We start from the raw sequence: 16,354 nt of genomic DNA, 5'->3' as shown, positions 1-16,354 counted from the left end.
CATTTTTGGCCCATTATTTATTAATATATTCATTCACTTGTTCTCAAGCAGATATCTGAGGTGTACAGTCATGTAACTGGCTGTAATTGATGGCTGTGTGGGTATAAATATGTGGCTTTTGCCCACAGTAGTTATGGTATAAAGGAACGAATGGATTGTAGTAAACGGGAACATCATTTTATAAGCCATATTCTTGAGTATGATTCTTGATTTCCTTGTTTTGTTGACTATATCATTTAGTTGTGAATAAACTGGACACCATGAAATCTATGAGTTTAATGTTAATATTTTAACTGTGAATACATTTCAACTAGTTTTTTTTTTTTGCTGTCACACAAGTGTGAAATGCACTGTATTGGGCTATAGTACTCTATTACTCTGATTGCAAGGCTATGAGCTGCTTCTGTAGGGCAGAGTTTGATTTTCTTGACCTTTTGTGTGTATTGTGTGACTCTAATCAACTCACTTAACCAAGCAGTGCTACTAGGCTGTCCCTGAAAATGGACATGTGCATCCAGTGGGCTGTCCCAAGCTGTTAGCAAATGCATTGCATATTATAGCCTGATGCCTGGGTATGTAATGAGGATAACCACAGTTGGCGTGGTTTGGTCACCAAACAAAGACAACCGTGGTTAAATCCACCCAGGCGTATTTATATTATATTAATGACATTATTTAAGAAAAAATAATGGCATTCTCCTTGCTGCCCTTCCGCAGCTGTCTGGTATTCTGCGGCAGTTCTGATGTACTGCAAAGATCTCTGTTGCTTTTACTGTTCGCTATGTTAAATGGGTTTAACATAGCGCTTTAAACTTTAAAATAAGATTAAATACTTCTCTCCTTTTTATTTTAGCTGTCTTTAAATGTTAACCCATATAGCATAGACGACAGGTAAAAAAAAGCAACGGAGATTACATTGTGTCGCTATGTTAAAGGAGTTTAAACCTCCTGTCGCTATGTTAAACTCTTTTAACATAGCCAGTTTAAAAAAGTCCGGCGCATCTTTTTTCCCTTGGGGGCATATGAGGGATTTACAACGGGCACGCTGGTTGGGCTGGCCAATCAGCATGCACGTTTTAGAGGAAGAATTGTATAATTGTCTTTTAAATTCCTGCATGCTTCACATAACCACTAATTAGTGCTTCAATATACAAAGTTTGACTAGGAGTTCCTGCACACGTATCACAGTTTAATGGATTGCCAGATGCATTTTGAATAAAAATGAGTTTCAAGAGAAACACAATTTGCTGTTGCTCACGCTAAGTCTGTTTTCAGTGTGAGACTGTTTTGTTTATTAAATGGCTGTCAGTGTTTTTACTGCAAAATCTGAAATAATAGTTTTAAATTAAATCTATATGTTTATGATTATTGTAGAAATAAAAAAAAAAGAAATAGAATGTGCACTGTTAGATTTGAACTGTATTTTATGGTAATTGAGTTGAGACAGCCAAATATTGGGATATTGGTATGGCAGTGTGTGAGTGGGGTATGGGGCAGTCCATTACCCTGCCTATGACCTCATCTGAAACATGATTCCCATCTGGCACTATGCACACAGTGCATTTCCCTGATAAAGTTTAACATTTCCAGTTAAAAATAGTTATGCTTTTTTCCCATATTTATGCTTGTATTGGCTTGGAGATACTGAGTGCATTTTTGAATGCAAACATCCTGTTCATCTGCCCTTTAATGTGTATGTTAATGTAGTGGAAACACAGCCTGAATGTATTATATTATATTAATTACAGTATATGGACCTAGTGCATAGTTTGTACGCCGTCAGTAGCCAAGTGCATTCCTATGTTTTAGGATCCTATTTTATAAACATGTTTTATAGGCCTTTATTGCAGTGAATTAATATAATTTCTCCACATCAGTTGTCATCCTAGATCCAGAACCCAAAGCTGAAAGAAAAATGGTAGAATGCAATCAGTGCCATATATTATTACATTACCTCAAAAATGTTTAATGTCTGATTTGCTGAATTTTTGTAACTTTTGATGTTACAACCAATAAATGTCTTAAAAAAACATATCCATTGTGTTTGTTTGTTTATTTGTCTGTTAGCTAGGTAAGCCCAGTGAACACAACTTCCTCTTATTAACCAGGGTAGAACACTGATTACGATTAACAAATTTCAGTCTCAGCTTGGGAGCATACAAAGTAAAATCCATTCCATGCACATCAGAAACATTTCTTATTATAAAAGACAGCTCGACATGTAGTATAAGTCAAAAAGACGTATTGTTACAATGAATAGCAAAGAGATGAGAGGCTAAGAATTTCGCATAAAATTGATTAGTTTTTTGTTGCATCTGTGGTGCTGAATTCAAACAATAATTCAAAAGAAATAAGTGAAAGTAAAATACAGGAAAAGGTAAGATATGCACATAGAAAGTCATGTGGCCAGTCTGGAAACAATATTACATGTTACCTTTGTGCATATGAAGTAATGTTTTTGAGATGAGGGTGGAAAGACTCCTGCAGTTTGTGAACAAGGGTAAAGAAGCTATGTCAAGTCCAGTAACACTTAAATATGGAGATATGCAGTGGGTGGCTAGAATGGGACCGATTTCTTTAACTGCAGGATATTTTATTCAGGATAACTTTTGCTGTTGGGCATAGACAGTGTTGGATATCAGTTTCAAAGCAGAAATCACACCAAACATTTATTTTACTTATTCTAAATTTTCTTCTACAAATCAAACGTAACCAGGGAACAAGGTAAACCAACACAATGTGAAGTACCTTTCTCTCTCTCTCTAAATGCTGTTAAATTTTATTATGACCCTTTCAGACTTACATCCTGGCTTATACAAGCCATGGGCACCTTTGAAAAGTATAGCCCTCCATTCATTATCAGAACAGGCAAGGAGGTTAGGGCTTCCCAATATGGTGCTTTCTGTGGTACAATAAGGGGTTTGTTTTGAATTTGTCCTCCACTTCCTTATACATTAGAGTGGAATAAAATCAGTACACCTGAGGTACTGGTCATCTACAATAATCACAGCTGTTAAGACTATGTGTTGTAATAACCTTAGATTCCAATGGAGAAGGTTTGGAATAATGACTAGCCTTTTTGCCATCAGGGCACCAAGATATGTTTGCTGGCATATAACTATTTTGTCTTTTCCCCATGGCCACCCTTCAGACACTTGTTCTAAATAAAACTCAGATAGAAGTCATACCTCATAAGAAATCATTCCAAATAAAGTACCTGTTTCAGGGTAGGCTACGAGGGATCTACTTGGGATGCCTTTTACTTCACATCTTAGTGGAAAATATACTAAATTATTCTAAATATTTACACCTTATGTTTTACCTGTCTCCAGGCTTTCCTACCTTATAAATTATGACAGCTAGAAACACTGTATCCTTCCTGTATAGTCTATGTAATGGACCATTGTTTTGGAAAAAAAAATTCTATCTTTTGCCATGATGTATTCCTTCATTCATTCATTCATACTGCATTACTGCAAACTAGCAACACTAACTGATACACTACTGTACAACATTGTGAATTAAGATTTGGTAGCAATCCTTATTCCCAAAGCTACCTCTTGATATATGGTCAATGCCAAACTTTTCCTTTTTCAAGATTAAATTTGACAGTTGGATAGAGAATAATGTATTTAATATTAACTTTAATGAATCAGTGTGTTTCGATTGCCTTCAGGCTTGAATATGGTAATTTTAAACTATGAGGTGATTTTCCACTTACTGATACTATTTTGAAATAATAGGTTAATTTATATATTTCCACAACAGAGGACTTATTCTTTGCTTTTGCAAATATGGTATGGAACTTCTTTAAGCTATAGTTAGCTACAAACCATATTCTCTCATAATTGTTTAATTTTTAACTTTCTTTTAAAGGATGTACAAACATTTTCCAAACTACTGTGACTTTGTTTTTACTTATTATTATATATCAGTTGTACCACTGTTATACCTACATGTAAAGGTATAAAAACTGTTTCTGATTCCAGTTTATAATATGGATTGTATTTATTTATTTATTTGTTTATTTATTTACTGTTTGCTTATTTATTTATTTACGGTTTATTTATTTATTTATTTATTTATTTATTTATTTATTTGTTTATTTACTGTTTATTTGTTTGTTTGTTTATTTATTTATTTGAAAACTGGCTTACTGCACTGATTACAACTGATCAGTTCCAGTCTCAGCCCAAGGGAGAAAAACAATGACCTTATATAATTTAAATAGTTACATATCATAAGTGGATGCACATCAGTTATATACAAGTATATTACAAGGCAGACAAGTAAAAGGTAGACAAAACAGTGAACAAATTGAGTATATAGTTTTATCATACACTTAGATGTAGCAGAATGTATTTGAAATAGCCTAATAAAGTGTATGGTGTTATTTCAAGAGAAATATTTTACTTTTGCAGAGTGCGTATACTATAATAATGATGGTCATCTTAAGGTAACATTCTTCAAAGTATGACTGAACTCCTCTCACTGTTTAAGTTGCTGGATTTATTAAACTGCATAAAATGCATGAGACAAAATTTTAAAGAGAATTGATCTGGGGAGGATTCACTTTGTTAACAACCTTAGTAGCACATATTTGTTAAGAAATGTTATGCTCGGCAAATAAAGGTTGTTTCTAGCCTAGTATTTTTTTACAAAATCACTATTTCAAGTTTGTTGTGGGTATTCAGAAACAATTAACACATGTCACGCAAAACATCATGGTTAGTGCTGAAGAAGAGGAGGAGGTGATTCACAGACATACGTGAAATGAAGGTACTATTGCAGAAATACTGTTTTACGGATAGTTTGCTAATGGCCACATAATAGCTTGCAGATAAGTGATAACATGCAAATGAGAGCCCATTTGGTATACATCTAATGAAACCAGACATGGTAGACTGATTCTGAAGCTGACAAATTCAGGTCTCAGAGTCACAGTGATCAGCTCTTCTGGTCACTAGCATCTGCAGGAGTGCAGGATCTTTACTTATGTTATGATACTCGCAGTAGTGTTAATATTAGCACTCATGCCTTCAGAGACTATGTCACTGATGCTGCATGTCCTCACTCTTCATATTATAGATGGGTCTGCCAGTGGCTGACATAACATAACCTTCGTGACCAGGACATTGTCAATCATGACCATGTGGATAGAGACTCTGTACAGGAGTTAGTAGTCATGTGTTATCCACACATGGAATCAAGAGGGATGTGTGGAATCCCTGCCCAATGAACATGAACAAAGCTGTACCATACTTGCTATGATAACTTTCCAGTTTCTGGCATGGGTTATGTTAAGAGTTTCATAAGTGTCAGCTTTGCAAATTGTATACCAGTACCCCAACGTGATGTTACAGCATGTGGAGGAACATATTTGGTTTCTGCAGAGAGCAGTGACTGGAAACATCACTATGCTGGAATTCTATGATTTAGCCCATTTCCCTGAAGTTGTGGGGGCATTAACTGCACCCACAGTGGTATCCAATATTTCATTCAGAAGGGCTTCAACTTCTTCATCTGCCACAGTTGAAGTACTGAGGTTATTAAACACAATGTGTCTATGTGCCATCCTGGCATGTCCCATAATTCCCATATCTGACGCATGTATGGCCTCTGGCAGTGTTTCATGCAGGGTGACTTTCCATGGGAGTAATTTAGGTGCACATAGTATAAGCCATAGACATAGTGTCCCTTTGTAGATGGCAATAGGCCACTCATTGCAGTGTCCACTGATGTGTGCTGTACATGTTGCTGGATATGCTTGGAATCATGTCTGAAAATCCCCATCTAAAGCTCCAAGACCATGGCTGAGATGGCATGAAACAGCACACTGTTGCAGACTTGGAGCATCACTAAATATGTGTTCTGACTTATGAGGACTCACTGCTTTTGCTTGGACATATCTGGTGGTTCACTGCAGCATGCACCAGACACCTAACTCAAGGCAATTGTGGTCTGTACAATTCTGCACAACACGGTTTTATAAAACAGTAAGAGTGGGCAATCATAGTTCTGCTGGGCAAACTTGTGGTAACAATATAGGAAGAGTCAGATGACGAGTTTTCTGAGGAATTGTCAGTAGCAGTACCTCATGCAAGGCAAGTGCAGGAGCAGTATGTAGAGGCATTGGCAAATAGGTAGTGTTTGGCCCACAGCTATGAGCTTTGACATTGAGAACATATAATAAAATTGATGTGTGCATTCATATATTCAAGCTATACAGTACTCTGCTGTAAATGGTCACACTGTGCATCAGACATCATCATACCTACAAAGGCCAGAGGGGTGAGCAGGGCATAATCATCATCATCTGCTCAGATTCTGGTGTGATACAGTGACAATGGACAGCAATACTAAGATAGGGGTAAAGTTATGGACAGTGGGCATGATAGCCTTGCATGCAGCTATAGGGTCACGGGAGTTAGTGATCACATTCTCCAGGGCAGTGGTGGAGCTTCTGTGGCATGAACTCTGAGTGTGCTGTGTGGTCCTGTGGTATCAAGGTCAAATATATCCTGTCCAGCTGATTGTGTACACTGTGGAAGTATATACAGGAAATTGCTTTTCCCTTCTGTTTTGGGAGTCAGTGAATGCTCAGCATCCATGACCCTGTAAATACCCATGGTTAAGCATTGTGCTCAGTAGGCCAACAGGTGATAGAGGATGTGTAGAACTGGGGAAGACTGAGTTGCTGTCCTTATGGGTGCCCCTGCAATGAACCCAGAAGAGCATGGTCAATGACTATAAGAGTGCACAAACCCATAGTGGAGGTGGCCATGACCCCAGGAGACTGTGATGCAGTCTGTGGAGCAGTGTGTGCCATCGGCATATGCCTAGTCTGTGACTGAACAGTGCACATCCATTTCCTTATGCTACCATGAAGGGTGAAGGCAACAACGAATATGAACATGGCCACCAGTGCTCTCATCAGACATGCTTTATCTAAGATTCTACATGTCATGTCCTCTTATAGGTTCATAGGATGGTACTCAGCTATCAGCCCTAGGGCCTATACAAGCCTAGACATAGCAATTCCCTGGTTATTTTTTCCCACAATATTTACTTCCCTAGACCTCTGTCTAGCAGGGTGACTGACGTGATCCCCAGGGTGAATTTCCTATCTCCCATCCAATTGTCAATGTTCCTTTTGAAGAGGGCCAAAGAGGCGCTCTGTGTGACATGTATGAGCAGTCTATTCCAGAGTCTGGGGAGTCTCTGGGTCAGGAACCTATCCCTCCAGCATGTTTTGTTCATTGTGATGACAAGGTTTAGATCCTTGGAGAATGTGGCTCTGAGGGATTGGGATTTCTTTAAGTGTAGCATGTCCAACAGCTCTGGGTTTGACATGGCCTTATATGTTAAGCAGAGATCACCTCTGTGTAGACGATATGTGACAGCGTATAGCTGGAGTTCTTTTTAGATGGTCAGCATAGGGCATCTGCTTTAGGCCTGTGATTCTTTTATTGAGGTATTTCTGTGGCCTTTCCAGTTGTTACAGATGACTTGAGAGGTACATACCAAATGGGGCATTGTATTGTATAATGGGTCTAATGAGGGATGAGTACAGTGGGACAATGACCTTCTTTTTTCTGGATGAAAAGCCCTTAGTGATAAGGTGTGCCACATAGAACAATTTCCTGACTCTTGTGGCGATGTGGTTATCGAAGGTGAGACCACTCTCCACCTGTGTCCCTAAGTCTCTTATCACACTTTCAATGTTTAGTGTACTGCCACCTATGTGGTAATTCTTGGATACATGTTTTTCCCAAAGGGGATAACTATATATTTTTGGCATTGAACTTGAGCTCATGGCTCTGGCACTAAGCATCTGTTTCTGTAAGGCCACTTTGTAGAATATCCACATCATTTGGGGATTCAATAATGGCTCCCAGTTTGCAGTCAGTGCAATCTTTGTTAGCCAGAGTCCCTTATTGTTGGCCTGTACACTTGCATTCCAGGATGTCTCACAGTTCCTACCACAACTCCAGGTGTTCATGCAGCCACAGAGCACATTCAGCTTTTCTGATTTGTGTATGCAGTGGATGTGTATGTCTGGGTTGCAACTGAGTTGCACATACTGCACAGGCACTAATTGATGTCAGTGGTGAAACCCATGCCATGATATGTCTTGGAGTCATGACAGCAGCAGCCACCTACACACTTTTCATTAATGGTCGATGCTCAAAGCTCAGGAGCAGAATGTCACACAGATGCCGTTTTGTGGTTGTGCCTCCTGTGTGGTCTCTATGAGGTTACCATGAACAGGACATTGAGAGCTGAACACACAGGTTCACCCTACCCCACCTCCCTCAACTCTTCAGTGAAGGATATATGTGCCCTTCCTACGTTACCAGTACTGACGATGATAATGTGACATTGGACTATGTCATGTGCAGCTTCCCATCACTAGTAGCTACAGGTGACCTGCTCACATCAAACATCTGCCAATCTGTTTTGCTGGGCCATCCACCAGTGAAACCCATGAAAGCACAAAAATTATACTTGTGGCGGTGCTGGTACATCTGTGACACTCCCTTCAACATGAAGCACACATACATCTACATGCCAATAATATGGTTAGCCCATAGACACATGCATACCTTGTTCTGTAAGATGTTGAGTTTTTGAGCTTCCATTCCTAACGTACCTGGTGGACAGATATGCATAGGTATTCTGGTGAATACAGTATGCATATGAGAGGTGCACTGAGCAACAGTAGTGTAACAGGGAAGTGCTAACCTGGTCCATACCTTGTGAGCACTGTACATTGTACAAAAAGAGTTCACTTAAGTTTTTAATTTTTTATTTTTTATTTATACACAATTCATTCATTTTCATCATTTCAGTTTCATTTTTTTTACATTATTTATTTTTTAAAATTTTAATGAAAATGAAGATGAAAATGACTAAGTCTTCTTTAATAATTAATTGTATATATATATATATATATTTAAGGAGGATTTATTTTGCTTTGCTTTTTCTGATGTTTAGTTTGAAAAAAAACTTTTTATTTTGTACAATAAACGGTGTTGGATCTTATTGAGGCTATCCTTCTTCTCAACATTGTACAACTGTACTTGAACAGCATAGTAGGAACTCTGGAAATACCTATAGGACACTATGCAATGGTACTAGAACAAGGTTGTATTAATCTGATGAAAACCTCATGGACATTCACGCAGTTATTAACAGGTGACCAGGTCCAAGAATGCCATATCTGCTCTATCCTTGACAAGCATGCCTCTCAATCTCTAAGCATAAGAAATCAGGACAAAGCCTAAAATAATAGGGGGATGGTGGTTCAAAAATAGGGACAGATTTTAATTAGTGTTCTTATAAACTTAGACAGTTGTTAGAATAACAGGAATTATGTTGGCATGCATTTTCTTAGGATATGAAGTCTGGAACTCAGAAGTATGTCATTATATGTAACTCTAATTCTCTATGATTTGTCAGAAAAAGCACACTTTTTATGACATACAAACCACAAACATGAGGCAAAAATCTGGACAGTTAAGAGGTATGTTGGCAAGGATATGCATGGCTTGCTCATTTAGGGCCTGCAGTAGTTCCTCTGTCTCCACTGTGGTGAACTTTTACATACATTTCCATTCCAGTGGTCCCATGACATCCATGAGCTATGCAAGTGCATAGGTTCATAGGTGCTTACTAGATTATTGATCTGTGAGAATGTTTATAAGCATAGCCCCATATTCCTGTGAAGTCTTTAGCTCTTGTAAGTTAAGTACAAATAACCCAAAGCCAGGCAGAATATTGGCATGTTACTCATATTCATAATGGTCAAGGGTTCTAAACTAGTACTGAATTTCTGGTTTCTCATTTGTTCATCCAGATTATGTTAGATCACAGTAAGGGAAGTACTTTTCTTTATGTAGAGAGGAAAATGATTCCAATGAAGGAATATCTATCCCTTCTAGAGATTAATATCTCTTTAGCATCTGTTTGCTATGCCATGCAGGTGTTTACTATGCCATGCAGGTGTTTACTATGCATGTGGGCAAAAGATCAGAGAGGACAGGGTCTGCTGAGGCTCTTTGTATACAAGATAGAGATCAACCCTTAATAGCCTGAATGACACTGACAAGAGGGACAAGCCTTTGAGATGGTTGGTGTAGTTTTTATGATTTAGTCCCTTGATTTTCTTGGTGAAAAAACATTGTGTTCATTCAATTTGTGTTAAGTGTTTGGACAGGTACATACTGAAAAGTGCATTATACTCAATGGCTTAATAGGTGCATAATACATTGGAATGATTACATCTCTGGACCTAGATGACATACCCTTACGAAAAAGCTGCATAATGATAAAAGGCATTCTTACAATAGTGGATACATGATCAAAGGACAATCTGTTGCCCACATGGTTTCCCACTTCCATAACTGCTCTATTGTTCAGGGGTGTGATATCAAAGTGATAGTTACAGGGGACATCAAAGGAGAATATTATACATTTTTTGTATTTAGTTTTTTATCCAAGGTTATAACACCAGCTGTTTGTTTGGGAAAGGCCTCCTTGAAGAATTTTGGTGTCCAATGGAAAGTTTATGATGGCACCATGTTTGCAGTTTACAGTTATTTGTAAACTTTGTCAGATGCAAACTGTTTATGTTAACTTTGACCTCAGAAAAGCAAATGCTAAACAGGAGTAACCCAGGGACAGAACTCTAGGATATACCACTAGTGACAGTTCTTTTGGAGGAGGTAGAGGCACCTACCCTAATTTCCCGGGTTCTATTTTATGAGCTTGTTTTTATCCAGTGAGATACATAGGGATTAACATTTATCTGAAAGACTTTATCAATAATACCCAAGTGTGAGTTGGTGCCAAATGCCTCTGCAAGGTCTAGATGTGCTGAGAATTCTTCTTCTTCTCTTTCATCTGTTCCTGTTAGGAATCACCACAGCGGATCATCTGTTTCCATTTCTTCCTGTCCTCTGCATCTTGCTCTGTCACACCCACCACCTACATATGTCCTCTCTCACCACATCCATAAACCTTATCTTAGGCCTTCCTCTTTTTCTCTTACCTGGTAGCTCCATCCTTAGCATCCTTTTCCCAATATACCCAGCATCCCTCCTCAGCACATGTCCAAGCCAACACATTCTTGCCTCTCTGACTTTGTCTCCAAATCGTCCAACCTGAGCTGACCCTCTAATATACTGATTCCTAATCCTGTCCATCCTTGTCACACCAAGTGCAAATCTTAACCTCTTTAACTCTGCCACTTCCAGCTCTGACTCCTGCCTTTTTGTCAATGCCACCATCTCCAACCCATACAACATAGCTAGTCTCACTACCCTCTTATAAACCTTCCCTTTCATTCTTACTGGTACCCGTCTGTCACAAATCACTTCTGGCACTCTTCTCCACCCATTCCACCCTGCCTGTACTCTCTTCTTAACCTCTCTTCTACACTCACCATAACTCTGAACTGTTGATTGTTGATAGATGTGCTGAGAATTGATTTCTCTCATTCACTGCTTCATTTACATTCTCGAGGAAACTGGCCAGGTTAAGCAGGCAAGATCTGCCCTTGACAAAAGTGAATTGCCTTGGATTGAGAGATTGCAGGTCGCCTATGTCTTTATTTATTAATTCCATAATCTTCCTCTCTATAGCATAGAGATGAAACTGATCAGACTTAAGGGTTTATAATTACTTGGTTCCATTGATGCCCCCCCCCCCTTGTGCAGGAGGATGACTGTTGCTGTCCTCCCTTCATCTGGCACAAAGCCTGTTTGAAAACTGATACTGAATAGCCTCTGTTGGGGAGGGGGGGGGTGAAAGCTCCTGTTTCAGGCTGGTCAGTAGTCAGCCTGGTATGTTATACAACCCTACAGAATCAGTGTTATTGGCCTTGGAAAGTACTCTGAGCTATGTTCTTTGGAGACTTGATGGGGGATGTTGATGTGGATATATAATTTCAGAATGTTGGGAGAGAAAGGGTGAGTGAAGTTAGAGCTAGATTTATGTCCTAGTCTATTTGCTATCTCCTCAGGATCAGAGCATGTGATGCCATTCACTATTACCATGTACTCTGGGCATTGTTTCTGAGGTTTATAACATAGTTACAGAAAGCTTTATGTTTTTGAGGTTTCTAACATAGTTACAGAAAGCTTTAACGTTGTCTTTTGCCTGGTGAATATGTTTACCTTATATTTAGCCTTCTTTATTTGATCAGAGATCAGAGTTGCTTGTTAAGTTTTGTAAGAGCATTTTTGACATCATAATAGCTACATTTATTATTGCATGCAATACTTTTTTTCTTTCATTGTAGATCATGTTCATATCTGGGTTCCACCACAGGTTGTTATTTTCATGTTTGGCATTGTATTTGCTTCACAGAGGAATAGATGCATCTATGCAGCTATTCACATATGCATAGAAATTGTCAGTAAAGGATTGTCCATACTCAGTGGAATCATTAGACTGGAAGGAAATGTTGAATTTAGTCAGCTCATCACTTACTTTTCATAGATTAGCCTTTACATAATCTGTAAATACCACGGTATGACTGAAGTATGGTCTGATTTCATGATGGCAGACTTTACAACTAGTGAGAAACAGAGCTGTCCCATATTGGTAAAGACCATTTAAAGGATTTTGTCTCCCCTTGTTATGGTTTGGCTTAAATGGTCCAGACAGTTTGCATTTACAGAGTCCAAAAATCTCTGGGCATACATGTTAGAGGGTTGTATAGGTCTCCCAGTTGATGGAGGGGTAGTTGAATTTCCCTAGGAGAATTGTATTTGACCTTATGCATAGGGGTTCCAAACTAGTCAGATAATAGTGATGGGCCAAGGGGATCATAGAGGACATCCTCTAGTTAGCTATCATGTGATAAGTAGTTTTGTTAATGACAAATTGGACATGGAATAGTTTCAGGCCATTATCCTGTCTAATGAGGCAGGAGGTAATATTTTGTTTCATGAATATAGAGACACTGCTCTGTTAGTGCCTTCACCTAGTACATGGGGCCTGAACAAGTGACAGGTGGTAGGTGGTAGGTGTCAAAACCCTGCACTGATGGGATTTACTCAATTGTCTAGAACAGCTTTCTGTGAAAATGCATATATCAACACAGTCCAGGGTAAGCAGTACCAGTAGGGAGTGGATTTTTTTTTTTTTTTTGAGATGCCTAGATTTGAATTGAGCACTAATACCTTTATGTTATTCAGATGTTATTTTGTTAATCTGGAAACTTTTGAATACTGGCATTACCTAAAAAAGGCACTATAGGGTGGACAAGGTTTTAGTCAGAATACAAATGCCTTGTGGATATAGGTGCAGGCCATCCCTAGCAGAGCAATTTGGACTTTCTTTCATCTCCCCCCAGGTTGATATATATTGGATCATCCTTGAATGATACCAGACATTAAGCTAATTGTTGAAGTCAAGTAATCTTTTGTTCATATTGTGGCATTATTCTAGCCCAAGTCTACCTTGATTACATATTCCAAGAGGTCCGTCATGTCTCTCTTCATAGTCTAAGTAAGGTGGCATGTTTCAAGTATTTTACTCTCATGTGTACTATAACTGTGTCGTGTGTGTACTTGTGATGCATGGAGTTGAGTACATGCCTGATGTGATGAATCCTAGCATCCTATAGACAACTAACTATGGCATTCTGACCATGGCCTGCCTCTCTTCAGGGGGTGGCATGAGAGTGTCATGAAGCCCCCCCCCCCTGAGTCAACCAGTAGCAGATGTGACAACTGGTAGCAACAGAGGTAAGCTGGCAGCTTGATACCCACATTAGCACCCTGGAACATATCCTTGTGTGGCTAATATTGTATACCTTTCTGACCCCACCCATTGGGCAATCAGATACAGAGCCTTCCCAGAATGTCAGCTACAGAGGTGAGTGACTTCTAACTGGGATCTCCTCTGTGATGGTCTGACAGGCCCATAATACCCAATGATTCTCACTCTGTTTTGTATCACAGTATTCCCCTTCCTTTTTCTTCATTCTCCATACTCTGTAATCCAACCTCCCCATTACTAATTGTCCTCCCTGTGTCTATGTCTCTCAACTTCACCCACCTTTTATGTCTGCATCTCTACTGTCTGTCTTTTTCTTTTTTTATGTTTGTACTAGTCCTGTTACCTACCATATTCCCTTCTTCCTTTTATAATGTGTTCCTTCAACCCTCCTCCTTTACAAAAATGTAAAATGGATAACTGTCTCTCAGAACAAAATGCCTATCTTCTCCCACCTCTCCTCTTTAGTTTATCCTTGTGTATGTTCCTCTGCTTGCTCATAACCCTGTTCTTGCTGTCATTTTCCCCTTCTACCACATTTCAGTGATGAAATCAGTTGGCACTTTGAGCTTGTGATCTATGTGCCCCGCCTGCAGATGTGCCCTGCTCGCAATGTCTTTGTTGCAGCACTTGTTGACAGGGAAGTCCAACTAGGACAAAGCTTATTTTCAGTTGAGGCCTGGGAGAAATGCTTCAGGTGCATGTCTTTAGAATGGGGGAGGAAACCAGAGTACTGAAAGGAGACCCATGTGAATACAGGGAGGACATGCATACTCCTCACAGAAAGCACACCAAGTGAGAATCGAACCAGAGAACCTCTTGCTGTGAGGCGACAACGTTAACCATTGCACCACTGTGCTGCCCTTTTTTTTTTTTTAGATGACATTAAGTTTATTTATTTATTTTATTTAGTTATTTATTTATTTATTTAACATTGTTCTCCTGTTCTTGCTGTCCTCTCTCCCTCTATTACATTTTAGTGATGAAAACAGATGACACTTTGATCAGTATTCTTCTCATTTTGGTCATATAATTGCATATAACAAAGCCACTGCAGTAGCGTGCTGCCTTCCATCATTAAGGCTGCTATGATTTTTCTATGCACACCTTTCCATAGCATTACGACACCATACTGGTGCTAATATATATCAAAACAGTATCAGGCCTCATTATACTAATTCGCCTGTGATATTTAGCACAGTGATATCATGTTATAGGCCACTCTTTGGAGAAAAAATTTTGTGTGAAAAAAATGCTCATCCTGTGAGAATGGTCATTTATTTATTTATTTTCATTTATTGACTGGGAAAGTGTGACTATCAAAAAGACTGATTTCAGTGGAGGCCAAAGTGAAAAATTCCACACAAAAATTATACAGTGTCATATAGTCACACAGAATAAGAATTACAGTACATGCATACAGAATTAAATAAATACCTTCAATAAAATATATAGACATAATTGAAATCCTGCAGATTTGTGATGAACATATATTGACATACATTAGATAAACATAAGCTGTACTGCATTACAGTAGTAGATATTTGTGAATAATAAAATTGGGTTGATTTGATGACAAAGATCAAGTTGAGCAGAAAAGAAAGAACTGCAGATAGGGATTGTTAAATGAGATAGAAATACGGCAGCTGAATAGCACTTAGATAAACTTTCAAGAATGAAAATTGATATAAAAGAGACTTTAGGATGTAGAAAATTGTATGTAGTAGCATTAGGATGCAATAAAATAGTAAGAAGCAAATTAAACAGTGTTTGGTGCTTACGATTAAGGTATTGTCCTGTGGTGCAGCAGGAACATAGCCAGGACTTATTTATATTTTATTTAAGGTGATTTTTGAGAACCTCTAGTTTTCCAGTTTACTTTAAGTGTAATGGTAGGAGGTTCTAAAGTTTGTAGACATAGCAGGAGTACAGTGAGTCACCAGCAGTATTATTAGATTTGGGGATGAGTAACAGTAATGTATTTTGATAAAGCGGTTCCCTGGCTTGGGAGTAATATTTATGGTGTTTTGTAGTGCTAGACAGTTTACTAATTTACATATTAGGTTATGGTCAATAGGTAGTTGTGACTAGGTAAGATATTGTGGGAGCTCTAGCCAGTATAGTTTTTTTAGGCTATGCAATGGTGATATTTTTCTAGATAGACTGGAGGCAAATCCAGCAATTGTGTTGTTACAGCTGTATAGTCTGATTTTTTGGGGTTTTATGAAGACTGATCAGGATAGGGGAGGCATAAAGCAGAGATGTAGTAAGTAGAATGCTGTCAGTGAGATAGTATTCTTTTCTGTATAATAAACCACATTTCTGTTGTTTTTAAACAGCATCTAGGATGTGTAGATCAAATTTTAAGTGTTCATGTACTGTTATTCTCAGCAGCTTTGACTGATGCACTATAATTTATTCTGGTATTATTTTCAGAGAATATTTTAAAAGATTGTTTTTAGTCAAAGAAATTTTGGGGGGCAAACAGCATCTGTCTTTTTTTGGTATTTAGAAGCAGATGAGGTTTTCTTAACAATCTTCCAATGGATGAGAAAGACTCCTGGGT

The sequence above is a fragment of the Protopterus annectens genome, chromosome 1.part0, assembly GCF_019279795.1.
Source record: "Protopterus annectens isolate FY-2018-M chromosome 1.part0, PAN1.0, whole genome shotgun sequence".
Classification (NCBI taxonomy): Eukaryota; Metazoa; Chordata; order Ceratodontiformes; family Protopteridae; genus Protopterus; species Protopterus annectens.
Note: the sequence above shows the minus strand (reverse complement) of the source record.